The sequence below is a fragment of the Peromyscus leucopus genome, unplaced genomic scaffold (genome assembly GCF_004664715.2).
Source record: "Peromyscus leucopus breed LL Stock unplaced genomic scaffold, UCI_PerLeu_2.1 scaffold_617, whole genome shotgun sequence".
NCBI lineage: Eukaryota > Metazoa > Chordata > Mammalia > Rodentia > Cricetidae > Peromyscus > Peromyscus leucopus.
Genome location: NW_023505527.1, coordinates 33,154 through 44,204, shown reverse-complemented (window position 1 = coordinate 44,204; position 11,051 = coordinate 33,154).

The following is an 11,051-nucleotide window of genomic DNA, read 5'->3' as shown; positions in this document are numbered from 1 at the left end:
AGCTGTCCCCATCTTTCCTCCAAAGTGTCCCAGCACAAAGGGCCTGGCGGCTGTGCCGAGATGGCCTGGGTTGGGGAGGTATGGCTGTGGCTGTGGTGGACCTCTGCCGCCCCGGCTGAGGGCTGGTGGGACCGAAGCTGTGGTTCTCCATTTCCTTTCTGTCTGTGGTCGGGGGACACCTCCCTGAACTTACACTTAGGAAAGAGAGACCTCCACAGCACTTCCCCTGCCTCTGGGCAGAGGCACCGTGCCCTCCTGGGAAAAGGGAAATGTAAGCAGAAGAGAGAAGCGGTTTGCTCCAAACTGGGGTCGAGTCCGTGGCAAAAGGACACAAGGCACAGAGGTGGCAGAGATGTCTCCGGGCTGCTGTTGCCAAGCCTCGGAGGCCCCGGCCCACCTTGAGCAGAACCTGCCTAGGGTCCGGAGAGCACGTGTTGGCCGCTCACAGGCCGCGCCTCTGCCTTCCATTTCTCTGTTGCCCGAGCCAGCCTCTTAGGCTCTCGTAGTCTGAGATCCACCCTTCAGAGACCCGCCTTTTGAGGCTAGAAGGCCTATCACCAGCAACTTGTGGGTGGCCGACAGTGTACATACCCCAGGCAGATGGGAGAAGCCTGGACCCAGAGTGCTGACAGCGTTATGACGAGGGAGGGGATCTGGCCCAGCGGGCCCAGCATTCACGATGCTGAGTGCTCAGTGGCACCAGGGGTTCCCGAGAGCGCATCGGGAAAAGTCTATGGTTGCTGCTGTCTGCAGCTCCCCAGCGTGCCTGCCCTGCTGCAGGGTTCAGAGCTACCCCCAGCCAGGCTGTCCTAAGGGGCTCTGAACCCCTGCCATTCTACATTCAGCAGGTCCTGCAGTGCCCTGGGAAAACCAGAGGCTGGCCCTGGGTGGGGTCAGCAGAAAGCGGAAGTGGTACAGCGTGTGGCCACCAGCACATGCTGCGCCTGCCACCACAGCCGCTGGCAGATCCTAGCAGCCCCTGCTGTCAGGAGACTCTTGGGACTGGGAGGGGGTTGCCCAGAGCATCCTGGGAACCCAGTCACCAGCGGGCATCTTAGAGATGCATGCATTTGCACACGCTTGCACACACTCACATGCACACGTAGGAACCTGGGTGCGCACCACAGGCAGACAGCTATCTTCGTCTTGTTCTGACTTGCTCACCACAGCAGGGTGGAAAAGCAAATGTTTTTGTCCCCGTGCTGTGGAGGAAGCCGAGGCTCAGGCACCCAGGAGTGACTCAGAGCAGATCATCCAGCCTGCTAGGCAAGGCTGGCCATGTGACCCCAGGTCAGGTGCCTCAGAGCTGGGGAGGGCCAGCATCTGAGGGGAACAAAGGCAAGAAGAGTTTCTTTCTTATGGTGGTCAACATGACCCTGGGGTAGAGGTGACCAGGAGGACTGACCCTAGGGAGAGGGTGACTTTAGGAGGGAAGTGACCATGGGGGTAGAGGGGTGACCATAGGAAGTGGGGTGATTAGAAGGACAAAGCTTTCTGTAGATAGCTATCTCCCAGAGCAGGTGACCACAGGGGATGATCTTGGGGTAAGAAAATAACCGCAGGGAGCGATGACCGCAGAGGTGGCCGCAGGGGAAACGATGCCTGTCACAGAGCAGGATGGGGTCCACCCTGTGTTCCACCGGCATAAAGGCCTGCGTGCCAAGCAGTTGAGGCAAATACTTCTGTGCCAGCCGACAGCCTGCAGCTGTTTGAGGCGACCTGACAACTATGGCCTGGGGCCTTAGCGCCTCCAGCCCCTCGGCCTTCCACCATGCCTTGTGGTCACCGGTGGTTCAGCCCCCGCCTCCCCTCCCCCGCCCTGACAAACACACAAGAACCCAAGTTGCCACCGTGACGTCCCCAGTTGCTGAGGACGGAGCTGTGCCGAGGGGTTATGATAATGGATGCTGGCAAGGCTCAACTGCTCTGTGGGAAGCTGGCTGGGGCTTGTGTGGACCCAGACGGCTGAAGGAAGCCGCTCCGTTCCGAGACCAACGTGGACTTTGTCTTCTCACTCAGTGGTATCCTGCATGTCCGGGCAAAAGGGACTTTGAATTAAAACTGGCTCCTGCAGCCCCGGTGTCCTCGCTCTGTCACAGAGCCTGCTTCAGAGAGCCCCTGTGGGGAACTGGGCAGCAGAGGTTCTGCGGAGGGCAGCTTCCTGCTCAACCAGGGGCCCGGGAGGAACTTGCTAACAAGTTCTAGCTTCTGGGTCTGTCCGAGTTTGATTTGGACATGGCATCCACCCTTGAAAGTACATAGGCGCCCATCTCTCAGCCTTCCTTCCTGGGCTCCTGAGCCAGGATTGGGCTGTGGGCCAGAGGGGGAGAGTTGGGAAAGGAAGCAGCTGACTGTGTGTGTGTGCACATGCTATCAGCCAGGTTAGGTCTGAAGGAAGCTGTGCCGTCCTCTCCCCACAGCCCTGCCTAGGCTGCGGGATGAGTTATAGGCTGTGGCTTTTGGTTTGAGGACATCAATAGGCGCGGTGGAGAAGACCTGGAATAGGGGCCACACTCATACTGTACTGAGGGTCAGAGTAGCTTTCTTGAGCCGTGACTAGCTCCCAGGACAGCTTGATGCTCTGGGGAAGGTCTCCGAAATGTTCTGGGACTCCAGCTGGGCCTCCTCACCCCTGGGTGTAAACCAGCCCCTGGAAGCGGTTCCCTGTTCAGTACCCCTGCTCAGCGCTTAGGCACCGCCCCCTGCTCAGCGCTTAGGCACCCCCCTGCTCAGCGCTTAGGCACCGCCCCCTTGCTCAGTGCTTAGGCACGCCCCCTTGAGAGGCCTCTATTTATAGACTGAGGCAGTAACCTGGGGACATGGAAAGCACAATGACTCTCGGGTGGTCCTCCTCTGCTCTTCTCCTCCTGGTGGTCTGCATGGAAGTGGACTCAGTTTTGCAGCAGAACGAACCGTGAACCACGCCCTAGGCCCCTTGCCACAGACAAAAGCATTGGCCTGGGGGTAGATGGGCTCAGGCGGTAAAGTAAAGCTTGCTATGCACGAGGGCTTGACTTTCCCAGGACATATGCATTAAAAAGCTGGACACGGCAGCAGCAAACTGTAATCCCAGCTCTGGGGAGGCAAAGACAGGGGACCCCTGGGGCTTGTTGATCTGCTTGCTGGTAGCAAATCAGCTTGTTCCAGGTTTAGTGAGAGACCTTGTCTCAAAAAAATAAGGTGAAGAAATTTATCCAGACACCCGATGCTAACGTGTGTCCTCCATACTACCCCCCACAACACACACACACGTGAATAAGCCATAGCTTACAAAGTCTGCCCTTGAAACACCGGAACAGCAAGTTTGAAGCATCCCTGGACATTAATAGCTATGGTCAGCACAGCCAGCCGAGGCAGAAGGGCAGAGCCTGGAGACCATGAATTTGATTCCTGGATCCAGCCGTGCCTGACGCTCTGCTTGGTGAAGCTTTTTAGACTTCGCATTGCTGTTCCAAACGCCGCAGCACAGGAGCCAGCACGGGCAGACTCCGTGGGCTAAGTGGAAATGTCTTCCCAGCATGCACCACAGTAGGCGGACCTCCCCCCCCAGGGTGAGCAAGAGAAGACGCATGAATCTGGCTCCTGAGGAGCGATGGTCTCTTTGTCCAAGCCCTCCAGTTCTACACGCTGTTGAGCCAGGCTGGTGTCCATACACCGGGCTACAGGGACGAAATGGCCACGATGGGCCAAGTCCGACTCACCGTTAGCTACCGGGAGAAGCGAGGACCCCCGGTGTGCTGTGTGCGCAGGTCTTCAGCTCACTTCGTCTCTCAGGAGTGCCCTTCACACCCTCTTCTGCCTTCGTTTCCATTTACCCTCAAAGCACAGGCAAATGCAGCCATTTGACCTTCCACAGCTCAGACGAGGACAAGAGCATCCAGCCATGCTGGGACCGCGCAGGCCACTGTATTTTGGGGGTAGCTGTGATCAGTCAAGCTTCTCTCCCTTGCTTAACTACTCTTGGGAAGATTCCCTAGCGTCTGGCCACTGTGTGTGTACACACGTGTACATGTTACGTGTATGCGAGAACATGTGTAGGTGTGGATGCTGACCTATAGAGGTCAGAGATCAACCTTGGATTGTACTGCTCCTTAGCAATCCACCTTGGTTTTTGAGACAGGTCTCTCGCTGGCCTGGAATTTACCATCGATCAGTGAGCAGGGAGCTCCAGGGATCCACCTGTCTTTGCCTTCCAGGACTGGGATTACAAGCACACACCATCATATCCCTTTTTTCTTGTTTGTTCATTGTTTTCTTCCTGGGGGCTCTGGGATCGAAACTAAGATCCTTCCGCTTGCTTAGCAAGCACTTTGCCAAGTGGGCCATCTCACTAGTCCACATCCAGTCACTTTAATTGGCTGTGTGTGGACAGGTCCAGTTTTAAGCTTCTTATCCATTGGCTCCTGCTTCTGAGTTGGCCTTTGAATCTCTCCAGACGTGGTGTGGGGACGGAAATACGATTGCTTTTGTCCTTACCCCACTCCATCTTCTGGGCTAGCCCCTTCACATGCCCACCTCTGTGGACTTTGCCATTCTCTTGCCCACACACACAGGCAGGGCCTCACTGAGGAGTCCTTCAGGGGAGGCTGGCTAGATGAGTATCTTGGATAGTAGAGAACTGTACATGAACTGGGGGCCAGCCATGGCTATTTTAGCTGGGACTCGGGGTCTTGACTTCTTGGCCTCTAGTAAAATTCAAGACTTGTGGCATTTTCTCCACTGGCCCCAAGGCTCTTCACCTATGTTGGTCACAAAACTTTGGGTCCTCCGGGAACATCAAGCCAATGGACTATGTATTTATTTGTCATAAGAAATGGTTGCACATGATTATAGAGAGCATTATATAGAGAGCCCATAGGTGGCTCCAGTTCAAGTCTGAAGAGAAGCAAGCAAAACACTACGGCTTGAAGGACTCCCAGGTAGAGGATGAGTCCCCTCTAGCCGGCTTTTGGGTGTCCCCAGGCCCCCACCAGACTGAAGGAGCCCCTTCATCCTGGGAAGCCCTACCTCTCTCAGCTACCAATTCCAAGTTCATCCTGCTCACACCACCACCCAAAGCGATGCCCACCCGAGCAGGTACCTCCTGGTTCAGACAAATTAACACACAGTATATCACACACATTATTGGACTCTAATAGCAGTAGGGCTGCTGGTCTGTGTGATGGTGATGGCCACCACCAGGTCACACATGACACTGATTTCCACCCTGTTCCATTTGGATCTGTTTTATAAGGAGACCCAATCAGCCTTACGGAGATGCCTCGTATCATATGGTAGCGGCTTAGCCACCACCATCAGCCATATGCTGAAGCCTCCAGCCTCCGGCTACATGAGATGTTTCATAGCAATGGATTCCCAACTCTGTCACCTGCAGCTCTGGCTAAGTTCTCAGTTACAAGTTCATGATGGCCACTGAGCAAGCGGGCCCAGGGAACCAGTGCTTCCAAACTCAGAGCGCTGAAGCCCACAGACTTTGAGGAGATTTGCTATACCATGATAGTGCCGGCTCCCCTCCTCCCTCTCCCAAATGCCCTGCCAGTGTGTGGAGGAAGGGCAGTAGTGTTTGCTAAATATCTGCTTGTCTTTTTTCACACTCCCTCACCTCCCTTGTGATTAGATTGGGATCACGTGACCAGCCATGGCCAATGAGCGTAGGGGCAGAAGTAATACTTGTACCTTCTTGCCAAAATATTCCTGGGCTGTAGGCCACACTGCAATCTTCTGCTCCGCCGTGGGCCTCTGGAAAGTACATCTGTGGGGTGGCGTCACAAATAGGGGATCAGGATCCCCAGTGCAGGAAAAGCTGACCTGTCCCTATGGCCCTTTGGAGTGCACTGTAACAGCATGGAGCCATAGGTTTGGAGGTGTTGGTTACTGACTCATTACCCAGACTATCCTGACTAATCCACAGAAGATTACTGGGGTCACCAAAGCCCACGTGTGCATGAGGCCCCTAGGAGGTGCTCCATCAGGAAAGCAGGCTCAGGTGGACCAAGAGCCATCTAAGATGCTATCACAAAGCTCTAGGAAGAAGGCTGGCCCGTGCCAGCAAGCTGTCCCATCCCTGCATTGTGATGGGTGGGCTGTGTGCATGAGGCAAGAGCCTGGTAAGAGACAGGTGAGTGAGGCAGGAGCAGGCACCTGGAGTCCCGGCGCACCTCGTGCGCTCAAGAGGGAAGGCAGCTGCTCCAGCTTTTACAACGGGAGCAAAGGTACTCTCTCCAGCAGGTAACCCTCTTCTAAGTGGTTCTTATTAGAGCCAGAATCCCAGGCTAAGCCCCTATTGGAAACATTATTCCAGGTCAGTCTGCAGTGAGCTCCTGCATGCGTGGGAGCTCTGACGGCTTGCGTTGGCCTTCTCTCATCACGTTGTGGTTCAAGAGGCTGCGGAGAGACAGGACTGAGTCTCCACTCTCCAACTTCCTTTGTACCCAGCCAACAGGACCCCACCCACACACACACAAAAAACAAAAAAAAACATAGGACAGGAGAGGTAAAGTTGGGATGTGATGATTAATTTAATGGGTCGTTTGGGCTAGACTGTAGTACCCAGTGATTAGTCAGATGTTGTTTTGGGAAGGTGTTTGCCAGATGTGATTCTCACCTGCTGTCAGTCAACTTGGTAAAGAGGATGAGCCTTCTGCATTTGGCTGGGCGTGGCTCAGTCAGTAGAGACCGGAAGAGCAATCCATCCCCAGGCTTCTCCCAGGAAGGAATTTTGCCTTAAGACTTCTGCAGTCCCCGGCTCACCAGCCTGCCCTCCACCTGCCCTTAAAAGAAATAGATCTCACCTTCCATCATTCAGGTGTGCATTCTGTCCTATGTGTCAGCGATTTGGCATCCGCACACCCAGCCAACCAGAGACGGGACGGCCGGCATTCAGGCTGCTGTGGCCACACACACAGACTTTGTTTCCTCATAATCATACTGAACCGTGCAAGCTGGTGCCTAACTTTGACACTGTGTGGAGGGAGCTTCAAAGCACGTGGGACAGCACTTGTGGGTCATGAGCAAACGCTGCCATTTTTGCATATGTGACTTGGTCATCCGGCTGGCTGAGTCCAGGTATGTGAACCCACTCACAGATGGGGAGGGCCTCCCAAGGCCTGTGGTCCATGTCTCTGGAGGTCCCTGTATCTAGTCTCTACTCCACGGGGCGAGGGCTTGCCAGTGTCCTTTGCCTAGAAATCATAGCTGCTGTCAGGCATCTCCAACTACTGGTCTCTGAGGCTCACAGGTCAGTACTTCTTAGACCTGACTTCACAGCTGCCCCAGCCACACTGACACTTGAGGCGACCCGAGTCCTCTGTGCGGGCTCTTTATGAAGAGCTACTCAGTGACCCCGTGTGAACAGAATAGCAATTCCTTGCCTGTTCCTCTCCAGTTCTGCTCCCCACACAGGCCATCTGCCATGGAGGGACTTCCCAGACCTTGGAAAGCTGTTGCATGTGGAAAAAACTCCACTGCCCCAGCGGCTGGAGAAGACTTCTAACCGAGACCCAACCAGAATGTTAGAAACACATCTTGGCGCTCTTCCCACTAAAGGCTGCTCTCCATAGCAGCTGGAAACACAGGCGGAAACAGGAAATCCAGGACCTTCCATGTTCCTCCAGGAGGAGAGCTGAGGCTTCTGCTGAGCGTGGCATGGGATGCAGGAGGACAGGGGTTTCTGTCCTGTGCCCTGGGGACTGTGTCCATGTCCAAATTGGGATGAAGCCAACCCAAGTCTGACCTGGGAAAGCCCCTGGGGAATTTCCTCTCACATCCTGGCATGTGTTTCCTGGGGGAGGAAGTCCATAGCCTCTTCCTAGAGGGATTCCCCTTCCTGGGGACACCTCATCCACCTCCCCAAACCAGTCACTATGGAGACCATCTTGCGGAGGCGGGCTGGTTCCGCCTGGCTTCCCTGGGCCCTGGGGCCAGGACTGAAGGCAGGGCATCCTGACTTGCTGAGAAGTTCAAGGTTTGTTCATCACGGATTGTGTCTTTGTTCTGGTTTTGAACAGTATTGTGCTAAAATATTGTTGATCTTGATTAGTGAGGTTTTAGTGGCCTCTTTCATTTTGTCCCAAACAAGTGCCCGGTCTCTTCTTGCCTTCTGAGACAAGGAAGGGCAGGGAGTGGGATCTGTGGCATTCACCCTGAATAACTTTGGGGTGTCTCTGACTTCATGGCCACCATCAGCATGACATGGGACATCCCAAGGCCCCCTGAGCTCATCAGGACTGTGCTTGAAGGTGTCAAAGTGGGTTCTGAACCCACTGAGATCAACACTGGTTTGCCCTCCCCCCCCCGCGGCCCCCCCCCGCATCAGCTCAGTAAACACCGGTGACTTCAAGGGACCTGACCTGTGTAGCAGGCTGGGACAGCTTGGTGGCTCAGCAGCTACAGGACAGAAACGGGCCCCCAGATCTGTGTCTGTCACAACCAGCATTTCTGTGGCAGGGGAAGATCGGAGGCTGGGTTATACTCTCGCAGAGGAAGCCTTGGCCCAGCTTGGGCAGAGGTCCAGACCATCATTTGGAAGGTCCTTAGGGCAACACCCCAATCTGGTCCCAGGTCCCTCATTGAAAAAGCCTCATGCAGAGGCCGGCAGCCAAACATTAGGTAGGACACGGAGAATCCTATGGAAGAGAGGGAAGGATTGTAGGAGAGGGGTCAAGGACATCACAAGAAAAACCCACAGAACCAACTAACTTGGCTCATAGGAGCTCACAGAGAAACCGAACCAACAACCAGGGGGTCTGCGTGGGATTGACCTAGCCCTATACACCTATGACAGTTGTGACTCCTAACCGTGGGGACAGAACCTGTCTCTGACTCTGTTGCCTACTTTTGGGACCCTTTTCCTTCCTACTGGATTGCCTCATCAGCCTTAGTAGAAAGAGGAAGTGCCTAGTCTTCCTGCAACTTGATATGCCATGGCTGGCTAAAATACTTGGAGCCTGCCTGGTATCTGAAGAGAAACAGTGGAGGAGATGGGGGGGCTGATTAGAGGGGGAGTAGGTGGGTAGAAGGAATGGGTGGAGGTGGGGTGGGTATAGGGAAGGTGGGAAGGAGGAATTGGGAAGAAGAGAAGGAGGGGAAACTTTGGTTGGGATGTAGAAACAAAAATGAAAGAAAGAGAGAAAGGAAGAAGAGAAAGAGAAAGAAAGAAAGAAAGAAAAGAGAAAAGAAAGAAAGAAAGAAAGAAAAGAAAGAAAGAAGAAAAGAAAGGAAAGGAAGGGAGGGAGAGAGAGAGGAAGAGGGAGAGAGAGAACGAGCCTCATGTGGTATGGAACCCTCTCCACCACTATCTTTCAATATGGTAGATGGTCTCAAGGTACCCAGAGGACACTCTCCTGTCTTGCCAGGATGCAGCCCCCACAGCCTGGCCTAGCCTGCAGAAATCTCCTCATCCGGAGGTCCAGCTCTCCTCAGCTTAGCTCCCTCAGACAGGAAAGCCCCTGGCAGGCCTTAGGAGAACCAGGCTCCAGGCCAGCAGAGCTTGCTGGGCTAGAGGGGTGGGGCTGTCATGCATACACCACAGCACATGAGCTTCCAGGCCGATACATTCCACTCACACACAACTGGGAGCACACGCCAGAGACACACACCACAGACATAGAAACGTCACAGGCATACAAAATCCTACACACACAACACACAACACACACACCCATACCCCACACACTCATCACCACAAGGTCACAGCTTAACGATTCCCCTCACAGCACACCCAGGACAGGCTTTTGAACGACAGCCATGTACACACAGCTGTGTCAAGCTTCTGCAGCTCTCCTCCTGGGCCCAGGTGGTATTGCTCCCTTCCTCTGGGTGGGGTGGGGCAGGCCAGTGCCCTGCTCTGCCCAGAAGACCCTGGGTATGTGCCAGGCATTTGCTGAGGCAGTTGGGGACAGTAGCAAGTGGTACAGGCAGACTCTCACTGGGGCTCCTCTCACATCAGGAAAAGATAAAGCTCCTGCTGAGCCCAGAGAGGCCAGGTACTCAACCCAAAATGCACAGCACAGGAAGGCCCTCAGCACATTATACTACTGACTTTGGGTCTTCCTGGACATGAGCTGGTATAGTCACCTGGATTCGGTTGTGGCCAAACTCCCCTGTCCATTCATGGTCCTTCCTGCTTCCCAGTGCTTATACTGGGAAGGTAGTGGGTATCCTGTCTATATTGCAGAGGGTTACTGTGTAGCCATCTGGTCCCTCATTCTCATCTTCCAGACATTTAGTAGAAACCGGGGGACCATGCCTCGCCCTCCCAGAGGCCCCTACTAGTCCCTCTAGACCACACACAGCCTCAGCCATGCTATTCGGGTCCCTCCTCTTCCCTTTCCAAAGACAGACAGATGCCCCTGGCCACTTCCAGCCTCTCCTTTCCACATGGTACCCTAACCCTTGCACTTGCAGCCTCCCTGGGGTGGCTGTTCTCTCCCAGTGGTCCGGGGTACACCCTCTCTCTCCCGTGGACTTATCCCCTCCTCCACGGAAGGAGGTCACATTGATAACCAGGCTAGCACATGTGAAATCCTGCCATGTCCCCACCCGCAACCCCACCCCCGTGATCCATGATGGATGGGTCATACGTGGACATTAAAACCTCATGGATCTGATATGTAGCCAGGTGGGCTCAAAAAAAAAAGGGAAGCTGGAGAAGTCAGGTGAGGCTTCGCTCGAGGATGAACCAGGAGGCGATATGGGCCAAAGGCGAGCTACGTGTGGGATTCTTTGCCATCCTCCTGCCGGACCGCTCCAGCCCCCAGGTCCTCTGTTTCTAGTGTCTTCTTTCACCATGTCTGCTGGAATATTCGTGGCTGCAGTGGAACATGACTCAGAATGAGGAGTAGGGCTCCAGAGTGAGGAACCACAGCTTGTATCAGAGGGCTCTGGGCTCTCGCCAGGTCCTACGGTTTGAGCTGTTGATTACAAGGGGCTGCCGTGGCTTTGAGTTCCAGAGCCACTCTCAATGGGAAGAGCAGCTTCTTGAGGCTTGAGGGAAGCTGATGTGCCCGTGTCTTGGCCAGAACGGAGTCCAGAGCTCACTTCTCTCCAGGCAT